Raw genomic sequence first — 18,474 nt, forward strand, 5'->3', positions numbered from 1 at the left:
GGATGCTCCAATATTTATTTCTCTATTTATATGCTTGTAAAGCGCAAGACTCGACCCCCGTAGGGGTATCTCCGCGCTTGGTTCGCCATATATGTCTAGAACAGAGCTTTGAGAGGTGCGGGAAAGGTTTATGCTGTCAGAAACAGGTGAGTTTTTAATGTCTTCCTGAAGATTGAATGATTCGGGTTTTGTCTTAAATTGAGGGGAAGTTTATTCCATAGGGTGGGGCCTATGTACGAGAGTGCTCGGCCACCTTGCCTTGCTCTTTTGATAGATGGAATTTTTAACAGGATTGGTTGCTAGAGCGCAGAGAGCGCGCAGGTTTGTAAAACATAACATTTTCAGTCAGATATTGTGGCCCTATGCCATAGAGGCATTTGTGTACAGTACAACAAATTTTGAACCATGTCCACTGACGGATAGGCAGCCAGTGAAGTTTTTCCAGGAGCAGATGGGAGGGTGTTCTAGGCGGAACATTTAGGACCAGTCGTGCTGCGATATTCTGAGCCACTTGTAGTCTGCTAAGCACGTCTTCATTAGCAGATATCAGTAGGCCGTTACAATAATCCAACCTACTGACTACAAGGGCCTGGACAAGGATTTTTCTATGGACGTCAGGCAGGAATGGAAATACACGCTTCAGAAGTCCGATTGTCCGAAAGCATGAGCCAGTCACCTGGTTCACATGCTCCTTCAGTAGCAGTCCCTGGTCCATTCGTACGCCCAAGTTCTTTACTGTCTGGGGATGGGAACGGGTCCCAAATCCAAAGGCCACCAGTCCGGTGACCACAGGAGGGGGGCTTCCCCAAAGAGCATGACCTCGGTCTTGCCCACATTGCATTGTAGGCAATTGGAGGCCATCCAGCTGGATACCGCTCTCATACCCTCAGCAAAGGAGTGTTTAATTGCTGGGGTGAGGGTGTGGAATGGAAACAAGAGCTGAGTGTCGTCAGCGTACGACACTGGCGTAAATCCATATGTTCTCACAATGTCGACAAGGGGGGCCACATACACATTAAATAATGATGGGCTTAGACATGAGCCCTGTGGAACCCCCTTGGTGAGCTCCCTCGATGTCGAGTGATAGGAGCCTAAACTGACGCTTTGTGAGCGGCCGGAGAGAAAGCTCTCAAGCCAGGACAGCGCCAAACCTCTGATCCCCACCTTCTGCAGACGATCCCATAGAATATCATGTGACACCGTGTCGAAGGCAGCGGACAGGTCCAACAGCACCAGAATCATAGAGCTCCCTCTATCCTGTGCCATCCTGATGTTATCTGACACAGAAAGGAGCGCTCATTCTGTGCTGTAGTTAGGTCTAAACCCAGATTGGGTGTGGTCAAGACCTCCTGATGCCTCGATGTATTTAGACAAGTGGGTGTTCACATGTTTCTCGGTCAGTTTACTCAAATATGGCAGAAGAGAGATGGGGCGGAGGTTGGATAAGTCTGTCCATGGCATGGCCGAGTTTTTCCGAATTGTATTTACTATCGCTCTTTTCCATTCTTTGGGTACCTGACCCTCCTTAAGGGAGAGGTTCACGATTGTTTGCACCATAGGGCAGAGTAGGCTGCTTAGAGAGGCAGCCATTTTGGCCGGAAGGAAGTACAGAGGGGACCCTGTTTGATGTGGTTCATTAGGGAGATTATGTCTCCCTGGCTGGCCTCTGGAAAGGCGGTTAATGTACCATTATTGCTGGTAGAAGGGCTTGGGGGAGGGTTAGCAGAGTTATCCTTTAGATTAGTGGTTTTGGTAATTTTTTCATAAATAGCCTCTATTTTATTTTCGAAAAATAGGGAGATGTCATTACAAAGAGACTGAGAAAAGTCATCCGGGCTTTCGCAGGCAGTGGGTTTCACAAAGGTCTGTAGGATCTTGTATAATTCCTTAGAGGAATTGCCCGCTTCAGTCAGCTGTGTGGCGAGGCAGTTTTTCCTGGCCAGCCTGATGTTTTTATGATAGGAGGACAAGGCTTTGTGATATTCTTTCCTACTTTCCTCAAAGTGGTTTTTCCTCCAGGCTTTTTCCAGTTTTCTGCATCCCTGTTTTTCCAGTCTAAGTTGTTCTGTGTACCAAACTTCCTGTTTGGATGTGGGGTACTGTTTATGAAGTTTCATAGGAGCCAGTAGATCAACCGCCGCCAAAAGGGCAGTGTTAAATTTGGATAGGGCGGACTCTGCACTGTATGTGTCTAAAATGGGGGGTTCTCTCCATACTTCCTGTAATTCATTCAATGTTACCTTATGCCATTGTCTGCGCCACAGGGAGGGGAGGGGAGGGGGGCAGTTTAGCAGGTTTTTCCAGGCCGAGAAGGGAGAATTCAATCATAAGATGGTCAGACCAGCTTATTCAGGATGGGGGACGACACCGTATCTTGAGGAAATTAGAAAAGATTAAATCCAAGGTGTGACCTCCTATATGAGTGGGGCCACTATTCTGTAACTCCAACCCTAGTGAAGAGAGGTCAGACAATAGGGATACCATCTCAGGAAGATTCGGGGTATCTACATGAAAGTTAAAATCTCCTAGGAGAAGAAAGTTTTCCTTGGCTTTAAAATGTTGAGCCAGTATCCCAGTTAGGCACAGAGTGAAGCCAGTATCTGACCCCGGCGGACGATAGACCAGTGCTCCCTTCCAGTGATCTTTGGAGCCTGCGCTAATCCTGAAGATCATAATTTCTATAAGGGGGCTGCTTCTTTCTTCTATTATAGATACCTTCAGCCCCTCTTCATAGATTATGGCAATGCCCCCTCCGATTTTATTGGGGCGGTCAAGCCTTAGGATTTTATATCCTACAGGGATCCCTAGAGTGATAGTGGGGATGGTGTGAGGTTTTAGCCAAGTTTCAGTCAAGAAACATATATCAGGTTTGACTGTATTAATCAGGTCACACTAACACTGCATAGTGGAGAAGGACAGGGACAGGGCAAAAAATATGTGGTACAGGAGGAACACCCATATGCCATAGACTTCTGGGACTTGTAGCCCAATTTTATAATGAAAAAAATGAAACTACAAGTACCAGAATTCGAAGAAAACCAGCATTGGTATAGCCAATAGGTCTCGCTTTTGGGACCTTATAAGTGTTTAGCCATGCAACAGTTGATGTTGTTGCACAAAGGACATTGCGCTGCATAACTAAATACTCAAAGGTCCCAAAAGCGAGATCTATTGGCTATGCCAATGCTTGTTCTGTGTTGGTCTTGGCAAATTCTAGGACTACGGTGAATAGTTCTATGCTTTTATGTGCATTGGCGTTGATGCGTTCCTCGATGGCTTCTTTCTTTGTTGTTCTGATGAGGCGGTGGTATGCGGTGAAGGCAGATTCGAAGGCTGCATGGTCTGCCGTGATCTTGCTGCTCCTCCATCTTTTCTTGAGGCGTCTGCAGATGCACTTGGACCCTTGGAGGGCGGAGAAGAACCAGCAAACTTTCTTGGAGGGCTGTTTACTAGAGGGTTTCTCGAGGGGGGGGACAGTGTATTGGCGCAGTCGGAGATCCAGCGATGGAGGTTGCGTGCTGAGGTGTTGGCGTCCATGGATGTCTGTAGTGGGGTCTTGCTGAGGGAGGTGGTGAGCTGGTCTTTGGTGACTTTGTTCCAGCTTCTGCAAGGATCGAGGTAGGTGTGGGGGCGAACGGTGGGTTTGGTGTAGGAAAAGTGGACGCAGTGGTGGTCGGTCCAGTGTGGCTCGGAGCTGTGGCTGATGGAGATGTTGTTGCTTGTACGGAAGATCGGGTCGAGCATGGGTCCAGCTGAGTGGTTTGGCGTTGTGACCAGTTGTTAGAGTCCGATGGTGACGAGGATCTCCATTAGGGATGGGATGTTGCGGTCTTCGAGGTTGTCCAGGTGGAAATTGAGGTCATCAAAGAGGTTGTAGTCCGTTGAAGCAAGAGCGCGTTGAGCGATAAAGTCGGCTATGGCTTCGCTGAAGGAGGCACGGGGTCCAGGAGGTCTGTAGACAAGGGTGCCGCAGAGGGTGGCGTTCGGGTCGGTCTGGATCTGGAAGTGAAGGTGCTCCATGTCGTGTGAGGAGTGATGGCGATGCCTCCTCCTTGTCGGTTGATGCGGTCCTTGTAGATGATTTTGTATTTGTCAGGGATGGGGATTACGGTATCCGGGGCTGAGATGGAGTTCATCCAAGTTTCTGTGACATAGGTAATGTCGGGGGAGGTGCAGTAAAGCAGGTCTCAGATCTCCACGGCATATATTTTGAGGGTGCGGGTGTTGAGTAGGATACATCTGAGGTGGTCAGGTTTGGTTCTTGAGGCACGTGCAGTCGGTAGGTATGGTGTGCGGAGGCCGGCGAAGGTACAGTTGCGGCAGGTGAACTTGCCTTGGGTGTTTTTCGGCGATGCAATGTGGCATGCGGATTGGCGTCCGGTGTTGAGTGCGTGTAGGGTGCTGGTGCCGTAGCAGCGAATTGCCCGAGGACCAGGGTCTGTGGTGCTGAGTGCGGTCCAGGCGCAGGCGGGCTTTCCTTTGGTGTGCTAGTGGCACGGCCGCGCCGCAGCCACCATGAAGTAGCGTGAGGGGAGGGCTGGACAGATGGAAGGCGGGAAAAATGGGAAATCTATGCTTGAGGGGTCAGGGCTGCGGCTTATGAGCAATCACGGGGACACAGCGAGAAAAAAAGGGGCCAGAAGTGCAGTAAGAGAAATAAAGTGACAGAAAGGCGAGCAACAGGTACCAGGCGGAGCTGTTCGGAGAGGGAAGCTACTTACTGGCAAGGTCAGTAAGATCACTGTACGATCCTCTGGCTGTCACCATACACCAACAACCTCACATTACGGGAGTACCCCTCATGAGTGGGATGTCCACGACCTACCTATTCGCAGAAGTTGTCCTACTCACTCTGATGGCTGGATAGGATGGTCACAGGCAACTTAGACCCCCTAGTCGCACAAATGAAGCTAGAATTTGAGAAATGGCCCCCTTTGGGGCTCTCCATGTGGGGCAGGAAGTGAGAATGGTTACGCTACCCGTGTTTCACGTATATGTTGGGCATGCTAACTTTGACGGTTCATCTGGCTCCTTTACACCTCATAGGCTCCCAGATTCATACCTTTATGTGGGGTTCCTCACAATCACGACTGATGGCAAAAAAACTTATGGGACAGCGCTCCTGCGGGGCTGTCTGTCCATGGAGCACTACTCTTTAAAGAAGACGCCCCCTCCAGCCTTGCCCTAACACCCCCCACCCAACCCCCCCCCCCCGCTGTTTTTACACGTAGAGCCTGGCAACGCGCACACCGCCTCTTGACAACATGCCACTATGGGGCAAAGACTGACTACATTTTGATGGTAGGCAATCCACTGGAAAGAGACAGGCATACACAGGCTGGACCATAACAGTGAGCTCAAATTATTTGGGCGCGTGAGGGAGTAATTTGTCCATCAGCCTCATCTGCAGCTGAAACACTGTTTGAGATGCTGCCTGGGGCCACATCCCTGGTCTCTGCAGACCTCTGGTGCGGTGTCCTACCTCATCACCTGGGGCTGCCATAAGGGAGTTATGTCGGACTCTACAGCACACTTACCTTATCTCACAGCCACTCCTCCATAGTCTCTGCATCCAATGGCAGACACGCCTACAGTTAGCACTCGAGGAGGACGATTAGGCTGATATCCTGGAAGCCCTGAACAAGGGCTCTCAGGAGGCTCCTGTAAAGTTCTGCTTCTTCTAGACGCTCTGTGAATGGCACTGGACTCCAGTGAGACTAAACAGAGTGGGGCTGCTACCTTATACGAATGGCTGGAGATGCACATCCACCTGCTGCGACTTTACCCACATCCTCTTTGAATGCCCCTCGGTCGAACCCTTTTGAATAGCAGTCAGGACTACACTGGGGGCATTCATGCCACCGCGACTGTCCCTCACTCATCCCCCACCCCCTTTGCCTCGATGTTTGCGGAGTTTTTTAGCAAATGATATATACTTACATACAGAGTATTGTTAAGAAAACAGGAAATTGTGTAATTCATGGTCAGGATATAATCTATTAACTACAGATCTCAATCTGATGATCCACCTGGCTTCATTCTTGCGTAAGGCAAATACTTTATCTCCTCCCCATGGACATCTTTTGAGTGTGTCTAATGTGTGGAATTTGATGGAAATGTTTCCAAGGAAATTAGGCATTGTTTTCTAGTGCGATTCCAGTGGGTAGGAGTCATATTGGCTTGGTATGACTCTGATATGTTCCTAAATGCTTTCTTTCAATCACTAGATGGTGCTATCAAGAAATATTTGTGGGCAATGACTTATAAAATATAGGCAACAAATGTAGTTTTACAGTTATTAAAACTGAATATTTTAAACCTTTTTCACAGTTGTATTGAAAAACAACCGTTTTGCCTACTGCTTAAGGGCACATGTTGCATTTGTGATACTCAAGCAGTTTAAGGGGAAGCTAAGATTACATATTTGCGTCTCTAATTAGGCGGAGAAAGCTGTGATATAACATTTAGTTTTGCCCCCCGTAGATTACTCAGTTTATTTTGAATCATTTGTGTAAGCATGGTGTAAAAGGTCAGTATGTGCCAGTGTTTGTATATGTTATTGTATTGGTCAGTACTTGATATGTTATAAGTGGTTATGAAGATAGGGCTAGGTGTTTTCTTCTTATTTTGTGTTTGTTTAGATAGTAATTTAACCCTTTGTGTCTCGGATATCTTGAATTTTGTGTTTTTCCAGTATCTAATGACTGTAGCCTCAGACTGAAAGTCGTGTCTCCATGTGTAAAAGTTCCTTCTGGAATACGGTACTAATGCAGCGCTACTCCGGAAATAATTTCTAAAACCATGTCACCTTTCCCTGAAGTACAAAATCATACATTGACTCATCAGTGGGGCCCATAACACTGCGAGTTACTCATAAAACAGCTTCTACCCTAATTCATGGATCGGTGAAATTCAAAGGAGAGCTGCTGTATCATAGCGGAGTGTCTAAAACTAGACTGAATATTTATACTATTTACACCTGCAGTTTAAATGAGTTTACCATGGCTTTTTATTAACAAGACATTTATTTAGACACACCACCATCATGGTCGACGAATCTGCTAGTAACAAATTAGGCGTAGGAAAATACAAGACCAACTTAATTCTCCATTAATTTTATTTTTTATTAAAAGCAAAGTTTAGCATGTCTAACAGTTTATTCGCTTTATTTCTTTCTTTATTCAAAGTAACTTTTTAAAAGGAAATTTTTATTTCAAATATTCATTTTCATTTATTTTAGAGATTCAGAAATAGACATTATTATTTAGATTTCAGAACACAAATATTAGGAAAAGACAGATAGTTCCCAAAATGTCATTTTCTCCTAACTTCCATAACTAATAACCTCATCCAAAGCTCAGCTCTCATTCAAAGAAATAAAACATTTATTCAAGAAGATCTTACATCTCAGGAAAATCAGCATTCCAACAGCATCTCAGGAGGAAATCGAAGAGGAGTTTTTTTCTTAAGGAAAATCATGACTTTATATACCTTTTTCACTAACTTTATCTATCTACAAAAGTGACTATCAACACAAACTCGGATTCTGATTGGACAGATTTGGGACGGATGAGCATCACCTCCTCATTCTAAAATTCACTTTTCATTGTGTCAGCTGAATTTTAAAGAGTCCTTTGTTTAAGAAAGTCTTTGGCCTAGTCACATCCTCAACTGGCAACTCCATGTACTTTTCCCACGTTCAGTAACTCAAACGTCCATTGTTTTTGGCAGTCATCAGGACTTCCAGGGCATGTTGGCCTTGAACTGGTTTCGTTCATGCACAAACAGCTCGCATTCAAACTCAGACTTGGGCTGCGCATGCTCAGTTCATCTTCTATTCGCAATTAATAGAGCAGCCATATTTTCACTAGGCCTCACAGGCCAGAATGGGAACTATCATAGAAACAAACACAAAATAATGTTAATTATGGAAATATAACCATTCTGTTTACCTCCCCCCTTACTAAGGTTTCCCTGTTAGTTATTACCTAGCAAACAAGCGATACATATGCAATTTATACTCACTTATCCTTCGGGTTCTGCCACAAATACATGCACAAAAAGCACATTTATGCCACTTTTGTTAATTTCAGAGCTTTTGTATTATTGCACATCACGACAACAACATTAATTAGTTAGTTATATTTTCGCCATACAAGCAGATTAGTATTCCCACGTGTATTTATGTGTGCATTCTATACGATGTTGATTAGTATTTTCCACACCACACAATTAATAAAAGTTACAGTTATGAGGAAATTATTTCACGAGGGGTATACAAAATTTTGTTTCTCTAACTCGCTCCATCAACTCCCTCCTTTGGTGATCTTATCTCCAAATATCTCCCAAAATTTTGCAAATTTTTCATCACAAGTTTTCAGTTCTTCAGATTAGTATAACTTATACTTTAGTATCCTTTTCTCTGGTTTCTTTAAAGACCTTTTCTTGAAATTCCTCCATTTCTATATCACAGTTTTCTCTCTCTCTTTCTCACTTTTCTTGAATTGCTTTCTTTATTGATTTTCTAACATTCCTTCTTCTTCTATATATACACAACATAATCTTATCATCAAAAACATTAATACTATTATTGTTGCTGGAATTAGTATTTTACCTACAATTGAACTACCTATTTCTTGAAACCAATGTTTAATTGCTGAAAGACTTTTATCAAGTCGTTCAAGAACACCCTCAACCTCCAGTGGTTCTATTTCCTTATGTAACTCTGTAATGTTTGTAATGTACTTTTCAATGTTTTGACTTTTGTCCTTTGCCAATATTATATCAAGAGCAAGACTATTTTGCATTACCATAGCTCTCATAGACCTAGATGTATCAAGCCATTTGCGAGTCGCAAAGGCCGGAATTCGCAGAATTCCGGCGTTTGCGAATCGCAAACGGTCTTTTTGCATGTTTTGGCATGCATCAAAAAATCGCAAAATAAGGTATCGCGAAAATTTGCGATTCCTTATTTTGCTATAGCATTTAAGGAATTGCAATTTTGCGATTCCTTAAATGCTATGTATGTAGCATTTTCCAATTGCGAATTTTGGTTAAGAAATCGCAAATTACCAACAACTTGTAGTTGATGGTAAGTTGCGAATTCTTTTAAAAATGCACAATTTGGCATTTTTGAAGGCGGCATGTGACACACACACACATACATGCCCATAGGGCATGTATGTGCGCCATATGCACACACATGTTAATTTCAGGGGTGCAGCAGGGTGTCCTTGAGACACCCCTGCACCCTTGAAATTATTCTCATTTTGCGATTAGCAAACTGCGAATAGCAAATTTAGATGTATTTCACAAACATTCCTATGGGCCTGCTGGCCCATAGGAATGAATGGGAAATTATTCCTTATTTGCGAATTCGCAAATAAGGAAGATTAAGAAATCGCTAAAAAATAGCGATTTTTTTTTTTACATACAAAAATCGCTATTTAGAAATTGCAAAGGGGAATGTTGATACATCTACCCCATAGCAACCATTTCAGTATTTACCATTAAGACTCCACCTGCTACGTCTGTTGACAAACGATCTACTATCGTTGATAATCTTCGAATTCGGTTTGCATTAAGATATTCCCACTGCTGGTATCAGTGCTCCAAAAATATCACCTATTATTTCTATTACACTCTCTCTTTTTCTGCAACTTAAAGGTTTACCTTTCCCCCTTTAGATCCCCAACCCCCTACAATTCTCTAGGTGTCTTTACATTGACTCGCTCCCACAAAATAATTGTCATACACAGTGTTGTCTCTTCTTATACAAAATTTCCCTAACAATGGAGTATCTATATTTATACGGTTTATCAAAAAGGTCCACCTCAAACTGAGTTAATGTGTGTCCAGATGTTAGTGGAATACACAATGTGTGTTCCACTAACATCTGGACACACATTAACTCAGTTTGAGGTAGACCTTTTTGATAAACCGTACTTTCAGGAGAGGAGGATGCGCCCACCTTGGTGCCGCTGAGCACCACCTCTTCACTCCCCCTTTTCGATATTATTTGTATCTATATTTATAGCCACATTCACATTTCTATCATATATATTTTCATCTTCAAATGTCCAATATTTGGATTTCTCATGCTTTACTTTTTCACTACGTTTATAGGCAATTCTTCTCTCTTCAACCATATCTAGAAATGCTTTCACCTCAACTCTCATTTTACATGTCAAATTATTTTTGAAGGCGTAATCGTGGCTCAATTCATCTATTTCCAAAAAGAATTCTCCCATTACTTGGGCAGGCTTCATTTTATTCAAGACATTAACAATTTTTAACTTAGCGAAAACATCATCTGAAATTGAATAGTGATATTCTAACTTTCCTGTTTGATAAAACAAGCTTGAAATCACACTACACGTAACAGCATATGTAAGTGGAAGATGGCGATATGTCACCCCTTCTGAAAAAGATGCAGGTAATTTTACACAAACGTAACAGTCACTGGCATCCATATATTAAACATATTCAAATAACAATCTAGAAAATGTGTTTTTGGTATAATCGCTGATAGACCTATCCTGATGCATTTCTGGTCTATATACATGCTGCATATTAGGCTTTGATTCCACACTTTGTCCACTTGAACTCACATTACGTTTCAATTTCACTAAGTTATCCTAAAAAGGAATGACAATAGCTAAGATTATCCATATCAATATTAGTAATCCTGTACATATCAAACATGATCTACACCATTTTCTAAAAATAGAGCATTTCGTTTTATGATCACTATTAGCCATTTTAAAAAAAAAATATCAATCTACTTTACAATTCTTTCACCTTTATTACTTATAGGCTTTCACCTTTAACTTACTATGTCCTTCTTATCAGGATTTCAGGTTTTGTCTTTCACTTTACACATTGAGCAATTGTCACTTTTCACTGTGATCCAGTCTATTACTCACTTTTTCCATTTGACTTTTGGCAGCTTAAGTTTTCTTGGCTACTGTTTACTTCTTCAATAGGTGGTAGAACAATATAGGACCACTCAGGTGCTTTATACTTCTGATTTGGTCTTCTCACTCTTTTTGGCCTTTGAACAAGTTCTATTCTTTTTCCCAATTACTCCTTTTGACTGGTTATTTCATTTACTTGATCTTCAAGTTTTCTCGCTTTGTTAATCAGTTTAAATCTCAGTCCATCATTCTCTTTTGGCCAATTATCTCCTTTACAAACTCTTTTTGTCTTGGGCTCCGTGGTGTTATGCTCCACTCTCCAAGCCCTTTTTCTTGAACTCTTTCTTAATGGAGTTTCATCTGCACTGTCGTCAGTTTCACTTTCAGTCTCTTCGACAGTTTTATTTATGACAAACTTTATAATGACTTTTTCTTTTTCAAGAATGTTTTTCTCCTTTTCAAGATCAGTTTTCTCTCTTGACAGTTCTTTCACTCTGTTAGGAACATCTCCATAGCTGGTAATTGGAATCTCATCCATATCGTGAGTTACTTCCTCTTTACCAGTGTCAGAATTCTCGTTCCTGCTTTCAGAGCTTTCAGACTGTTCTTCAATGTTTTCTTGATCACCAGTTTTGTCTTCACCTTGCTCAGTGTCCTTACTGGTGCCAATTTCTACCAATTCTCGATCTTCAGATTGATCTTCAGAATTCGGCATTTCAACAGTTTCTCCTTCAGACGCAGAGCTAGCATCTGATACTTCCAGATGTCGACGTTCTTGTCGAGCTTCAGTATCTGGATTTCTCTCTGGTTCGCCTTCAGAGTCAGAATCAGTTGTGCTTTCACCTTCCTCGTTTGGATTCTCAGGTTCAGGCACACGGATTATGTGACTTGCATGCACCCACATCTTTCACTTCGGCACATTTAACTGCAGTCTTGCTAACCAATATGACTTGTCTTGGTCTCTGCCAACGAGGCACCAGACAGTTTCTTCTGCGATGCACTTTTATCTAAACCCAATCTCCAGGAACTAGATCATGAGCTGGATTTTTCTCTTTCGTGTTTGATTTAGTTCCCACCTGATGAAACACAGAAGTCCCCACGTCAGACAGGTTTTTGCAGTAATCCAGTATGATGTCATCAATAATGGTCAACAGTTTATTAACTGGTACAAATGCTTGCCTCATCACCCTGCCCATTAGAATCTCATGTGGACTTAATCCAGTTTTTCTGTCAGGTATGCTTCTCAAGGTCATCAAAACAAGTGGTAAGGCATCTGGCCATTTTAGTCCTGTAGCCAAACACATTTTTGCAATTCAGTTTTTTATTGTTCCATTCACTTGTGCAACCACTCCTGAAGCCTCAGGTCTGTAAGCACAATGCAGTCTCTGACGAATGTTCAGTGCTTCACAGATCATTTGCATGAGCTCATTCTGAAAATGGGTTCCACGATCAGTTTCGATCGTTACTGGACATCCAAATCTTGGGATTATCTCACGTAAAAGCAATTTTGCAACAGTTAGCCGATCATTTCTCCTCGTGGGGAAAGCCTCTACCCATCGAGAGAACAAACAAATGATCACTAAAACATATCTGAGTCGGTTACAAGGTGGAAGTTCAATAAAATCCATCTGCATTCGTGTGAATGGACCTCCCTCCCGTCCTATGGTCCCCAAACTCACAATTGTTTTTCTGTTTGGATTAAATTGCTGACATACCAGACATCTCTGGCATAAGCTTTCAGCGACCATCCTGAACGTAGGATTGTACCACATCTGTCTAAATAGACGAAGCATGGCATCTTTTCCAACATGAGCTTGACCATGATACATTCGGGCCATGTTTGAAATCATGCTATCGGGCATTACTGGTCTTTCATCTTTGTAAACCCAAAGTTCATCTGACTCTCTCTGTCTGCATCCTGCCTTTTAACCAGACATTTTCTCTGACTCATCAGCTTCTTCCTGCATTTGCCTTACTACCTGCCACGTCTCAACTACTGTTGTTAGCATTAAAGAACTTGAAACATGCTCCTTTTCCCTGTCCCAATTGATGGATGCAAGTTTTTTAGCACAGTACTTTGCAATTGAGTCTACATACCTGTTACCTCAGGTGATATAATCATCCCCCCTCTTGTAAGCCGCACACTTCACCACAGCAATTTTGTCAGGCAATTGAATTGCATCTATCAACATTCTCACAAATTCAGCATTACGTATTGGTGATCCTGCAGAAGTCAAATAACCTCTTTGGGACCACAGTTGTCCGTAATCATGGACAACTCCGAATTCATTCTGGCTGTCAGTCACTATGGTAACTTTTAATTTCCTTTCCCAGTTCACATGCTCGAATCAAAGCAATCAATTCTGCTACCTGAGCAGAACGAATCCCTTTCAATACAAGATGCTTCCAATACATCTGCCACAGTGAAAACTGCATATGCTGCACTCAGAACACCTTCATTTGTTCTCAGACACGAACCATCAACAAACATCACGTAATCTGATTCAGGGAATGTTTCATCGCTGATGTCTGATCTTGGTTTGGTACAGTATTGAAGAACCTCTAGGCATTTGTGATCAACCTCATTCCTTACTTCAGTTTCCATGGTATCAGGTAATAACGTAGAAGGATTTACGTTGACACATCTAGAGATTGTCACATTTTCTGCTCCCAGGATCACCTTTTCGTATTTTGTCATCCTATTTTTGGTCAAATACTGTGTTTTTGCCCTAGTGAGAAGAATCTCCACAGAATGAGGTACATACACTCTCACAGGAAATCCCATCACTATTCCTTCACTTTGTTCTATACTTAAGCTTGTAGCTGCTACTGCTTTTAGACAACCTGGCAAAGCTTTTGCAACTGGGTCCTAAACAGATGAGAAATATGCAATCGGCTTTCTCAGTTTTCCATATCTTTGAATTAGCACTGACAATGCACATCCTTCTCGTTCACTGCAGTACAGTTCAAACTCTTTTTCATAGTCGGGCATCCCTAAAGCTGGTGCTTCACACAAGCTTGTTTTTAGCTGTTCAAATGCTTCCATCTCAGTTTTGGTCAGAACTATAAGGTCTCTGATATCTGCTCTGGTTAGTCTCTGTAATGGTTTTGCTACCAGTGAAAATCCGCTAATCCATTGTCTACAGTAACCTACCATTCCTAGGAACATTCTTACTTGTCTTTGGGTTTTTGGTGGCTGCATTCCTTGTATCATTTTAATTCTTTCTGCAGTGACTTGTTTGATTCCTTTGGCAATTTTATGACCTAAGTATTGCACTTTTTGCTGACAAAATTGTAATTTAGATGGAGACACTTTATGTCCCACTTCTGCCAAATGATTCAGCAATGCAATAGTATCTGTTACACATGCATCTTTTGTCTTCGATGCCACTAGGAGATCATTAATGTACTGAACCAATAAAGACTCTCCAGGCATGCTCAAACTTTCTAGTGATTTCTTTAGCAACTGATTAAAGCTAGATGGACTTTCAGTGTACCCTTGAGGAATTCGTCACCATGCCAGAATACGATCTCTGAACCGGAACGTAAAATCGGCTGGCTTTCTGGGTGCAATGGAACTGTAAAGAATGCATTACACAGATCGATCACAGTGTACCATTCTGCATCGTGAGGAATTTGATATAAAATCACCGCTGGATTTGGTACAATTGGACAACTATTTTATTAACCTTTCTAAGGTCCTGTACAATCCTAAATGTTCCGTTTGGCTTTTTCAATCCCATTATCGGTGAATTACAAGGACTGCTTTCTATCTCTCTCAGTATGCCTTGGTCAATCATTTTGTTTATCACTGGAGTTATTCCTTCAACTATTTCTGCTGTCATTTTGTATTAGGGAATGTTCGGGTAACTCACACCTTCTTTTATAGCAGAGGTCTTCAAACTTTAGGATGCCGACACCCCCCATTCAACATTTTCAGGCATAAGGACCCCCTCCTGACAAAATTTTCCAAACCTGTAGGCAGGGCTACTGGAATTACCAGGCAGGTGAGGACCAAATTACACGACAGGCTTGACCAAATTGTGTGGGAAGAAAATGTAAATAATGTTATGTGATGCCTCGTATTTTGGGTTAGCATTGCTACATTATTTTTACACACAGTAATACTGAGAAACGATTTCACCCTATCAGTACCAGTTTATAACCAAAAAGCAGAAATAACATCAGAAATATGTCTTTTTAACCTTTATGATGGGCCTTCCACTCCACTGGAATACGTGCTGCCATGTTAGAAGCTCACCTGGCCCTGGCCGGGACCAGCAGGGGTCCCTTAAAACCCTGGCGGTCTTGTGCAGAGTTAAGCACTTTACCTCTGCTGCTTTCCTCTCACCCCCTCTCCTCTCCTAATCCCGGATCCCTCTCTCAATTTGCAGTCCACTTCTATCACCCCTTTTTACAAATTCATAACTCTCCCTATTCAACCTCTCACTTCACCTTTAACCACCTTCTGCCATTCTGTCTTTTCACTGCCCTCCTCTCTAACAGTCTCGCATTTATCGCATGGCCTCTCTGGCCCGTCACCTCCTGTGCCCCTCAGCACTTCTCATTCACCTCAAGTCTCTCCATTCAAATTTTTGTCTATTTGTATTTTACACCTGTTCAGTCCCCCATTCATCTTCCACACCTTTGTTCTTCCACACCTTCTTGAACCAATGTCCATCTTCCCTGTTACCTCAGCACCAGTGCCTAATTTGAGCAGGTGGTTTCCGGTGCTTGGCAATGGCACCTAATTGTGCACACCGGCACTATGAGAGTCTGCCACTTGATGGCTCTGTCTAATCTTTGTAATTTAGAGATGAGCAGAACAGCTGTTTATTTATTTAATATACATTAAAAATGATAAACTCCTGACACTCATGCCATTCTTATAGCTTTGGAGGCTTGAAATAGTGTGAATAGTCACACTTGTACAAGTGTTATAGTTCGTAGTTGCATAGGTATGGTCATTGGCTGGGCAAGCAAGGCAATTGGTGGGTGGTTAAAGTTGCAGTGGCCGACTGGTGAGGACCCTGACACATGTTTTATTACAAATTAATCACTGCTCAGTACCCACCCCAGTACTCCCTCTCTTCCCCTATCACTGCTGTCGCACACCCAGTCCTATGATTAGGGTTGCCAGCTCATTATTGTGATGTCCCAGATGGTACAAAAATAAGCAGTCACCTAAAGCTGTATTTTCAGCACTTATCTGTGCATACTTTGAACAGCAAATATAAATAGAAAGCACTTTTAATTGTGTTCTAGGGCTCCCTCAATGACTGATAATTAAAGGGAACAAAGACAGAAAAGTCACATAACAAATGAATACATATTTTTTATTTATAACTCTATTTAGTGTCAAGAGGAGGTCTTTGCAGGCTCTTTAAACAACCCAGGGCTGGCATTTTCTTTTGGCAACTCTACTTTATATTCCTTTTCATGAAATGCATTATCACACTACCCCAGTAAATGTAAAATGCTAATGTAGGGGGTACTGGAACTAGAATCCCCCCCCCCCCCCCACACCTCTGTAACCAGTTTACAAAAGGTATGTAAATATGCTAATGGTCTTTTTTTTTGACGTATGAAAAGTTCAATTTTAATGTTTTAGGTTTCCTTTAACAGATGTATAAAAACAGTTAAAGAAGAAGTGAAAGGTAAACTGGAGCCTATAAATAAAGTTGTTTTCTAACCAGCTTTTGACATGTTCTGAAGATCAAACGTGGGACTTGGAGGGGACCTCACAATTCTCAATCTCTTTCGGGGAAATTACAGCTTACATCATTAACAATGCCAGCAGCATTAGGAATATGTGATTGAGGGCTCATTAACACCTTGGCTGCTACTTGAATTTTCCCCCTGTGCTGGACATTCCAGAACAGGGTGTGGTCGTGACGGAACCATTCCGTCATCAGCACAGCTCAGCCGTGACTGATGACGGAATGGTTCCGTCACACGCATCGAAGGGGTTAAACTGGAAAAGATCTTCATCAAACAGGTCTTCAGGCAACTCTTCAACTCCATCAGCAAAATAAGTGGGGAATGGAAGCTTTTCCTTTGAGTTTTCGGTACGGAGGCAAGTCAGAGTCTCGAACTCCTCCAGCCGATGTAGCTCCTGGTCTCCTGTGTGATTTTGTCTGCCTATGAGTAGCAGGCTGCCCTTTGAATCCCCATCTTTTTATGACTCCTTGGAAACCTTTACCAATTGTTTTTGCAGTGATATCCACAAACTCCTGCACGGAAGTGGGCAGCATAAAGCGGAGTACCTGGTTTAAATATGGCATTGTCGGACACCTTAAAACGAACGGGTGAGTTTCTGCTTGGGTGGCACCCCGACCTCTCTGAACCGCTCGAGTACATCCTCACTCTTATAAAAAGGTGATAGATTTTTTCCCCCTACAAATTAGGTAAGGAGCGGTTCCACTGGATTCATCCTTTGGGATATACTCGATGACATGACAGTCTTGTACTTTAAGAATTGTGACAGCATGTCTTTCACCATCTTTTATCCAAAGCAGCACCATTCCCAGTTTTACTGCAACAAGACCAACTCAAAAGGAATCTGAAGGATGATCCGTGTCATATGCTAATGGTCCTTAATGACCTGAAAAACTCAGACGTGCCGGAGATAAGACTCCAGACACTGCCCTGCCGGCCCCCAGCAGCTCCAGCTGCACTGCAGCAGCCCGGGCTGAGACACACGATTGGGGAGGAGGGGGGCTGAAGCTATGGGCCCGGGCAAAAGTGTGAAGGGAATGCGCGATCCCCTTCCTATCGCTCCCCGGCCCCCCTGGGGGTCACGCCCTACAGTTTGAATACCCCTGTTTTATAGAGACTTTTACAGGATCTACGTCTTTCATTAATCCAATTCTTCTCCTGTGAAATCCCACACCTTTTCTTTCACTACTTTCTTCAATTCATCAGGTATCTTGTCTCGATCAAACACAGGAAACAACTTATTTTGTTCTGCCTCAATCATAAGCATGATCATTTTGTACAAGCTGTCTTCATCTGGAGTTTGCAGTTCTATGCCATCTGGTGAACAGTATATGGCACAGTTCATTTTACACAAGATCACTCCTCCTAACAGATTTACGGGACTGCTATCACACACCACAAATCGATGCATGTCTTTGAAATTTCCAATTTCTACTTCAACTGGCTTTGTCAATGAGGTTTTAATCTGTCTATTAGCTACACCTACAACTTGGATGTGGTCTCCCGAGAGGGGAAGATTTTGTACTTCCACTGATCTAACAGTGGAACTGGTATCACCAGTGTCCACTAGGAAAGTTATTTCTACATCATTCACTTTTCCGTTTACGAATGGACCAGACTGATCTACCTCAAGAGTGGCTCCAAACACACACTATTCTCCCTCTCTCAGGCACCGTCAGAAACTTTCATCCGATTCACTCCCACCTTCCTCTTGCAACTAATACTGGGAATTCACATTCACTCTAGGCGATCTATTTACCTGCTCGCCTCCGCTGAATCCTGTCTCTGCACTGTATCTCTGTTGATTTACACTGTGTGGAAGTGGGGTTGTGGTACCTGA

General features: G+C 42.8%; 1 protein-coding gene and 1 pseudogene across 1 annotated transcript in view; one reads left to right on the forward strand and one right to left on the reverse strand.

Annotated features, from left to right (window-relative positions):
• Positions 1-18,474, forward strand: part of EME1 (essential meiotic structure-specific endonuclease 1) — a 72,664-nt gene that overhangs the window by 12,191 nt on the left and 41,999 nt on the right. The gene's annotated exons all lie outside the window — the stretch shown is intronic.
• Positions 16,828-17,452, reverse strand: LOC147702174 (large ribosomal subunit protein uL3m pseudogene; annotated as a pseudogene).

This window comes from Lissotriton vulgaris, chromosome 7 (genome assembly GCF_964263255.1).
Source record: "Lissotriton vulgaris chromosome 7, aLisVul1.2, whole genome shotgun sequence".
In the NCBI taxonomy this organism is placed as follows: domain Eukaryota; kingdom Metazoa; phylum Chordata; class Amphibia; order Caudata; family Salamandridae; genus Lissotriton; species Lissotriton vulgaris.